We start from the raw sequence: 829 nt of genomic DNA, 5'->3' as shown, positions 1-829 counted from the left end.
CAACAAAACATATATATAATAAACACTAAATTAGAGCATACAATTATTGAAACTTTTGCAAATGGTTAAGTAAATGGAGTTCAGACGTGGAGCTCTTCTATGTGATTGAGTTAAGTTAAAATTGAACATTGAAAACCGGACAGAAGTGTTATTTATAAGTTAGGTGAACTTCCAAAAATAGTGCTAAATGCCTTATATAAAAAAGTTAAAATTTTTTACCCTATATATATATATATGTAGATATATGTATCTTATTAAAAAACGAATTGGGAAAATTATATTTGATCAAATAAACATATATTTCCAAATATGATAATTAGTACTGCTACATGAGCTATTAGATAAAATTAATCAAACTAATAATTTGAAAAGATAAAGAACAGAAGTTACACAACTCTCAGAAAATTATAACGTGAGTGAGTTTCAAAAATAAATGCTAGGAAATAAAGAAAAATTATATGTACAATTGATTTTGTGTGCATAATATATATAAAATTTGATTATCCTTTGAAGTTATCAATAAAGAACGAAATTGTTTGACATAGTATTTTGTGTCAAAATGGTTTAATAAGAAAAATATCTATAATTTAAGTAACTAAAAGGGTGAGCATAATAACCAAATTAGGAATATGAATCTAAAAATTAGGGATGGGTAGGGTCTGGTTGGTCAATCTTGTAATCAAGACCATAGACCATTTATGTATAACTAATCTTAAAAGTTTCAGATAGTAGATTGGTCCATGCCTTCATAAGATGGTCTTAAAAAACCAATATTACCATCTTATGCAGTCTAGGATCGACATTAAATTTTATAATTAATTTAAAAATA

Source organism: Theobroma umbraticum, unplaced genomic scaffold (genome assembly GCF_002168275.2).
Source record: "Theobroma umbraticum cultivar Fairchild unplaced genomic scaffold, ASM216827v3 scaffold_81.0, whole genome shotgun sequence".
Classification (NCBI taxonomy): domain Eukaryota; kingdom Viridiplantae; phylum Streptophyta; class Magnoliopsida; order Malvales; family Malvaceae; genus Theobroma; species Theobroma umbraticum.
Note: the sequence above shows the minus strand (reverse complement) of the source record.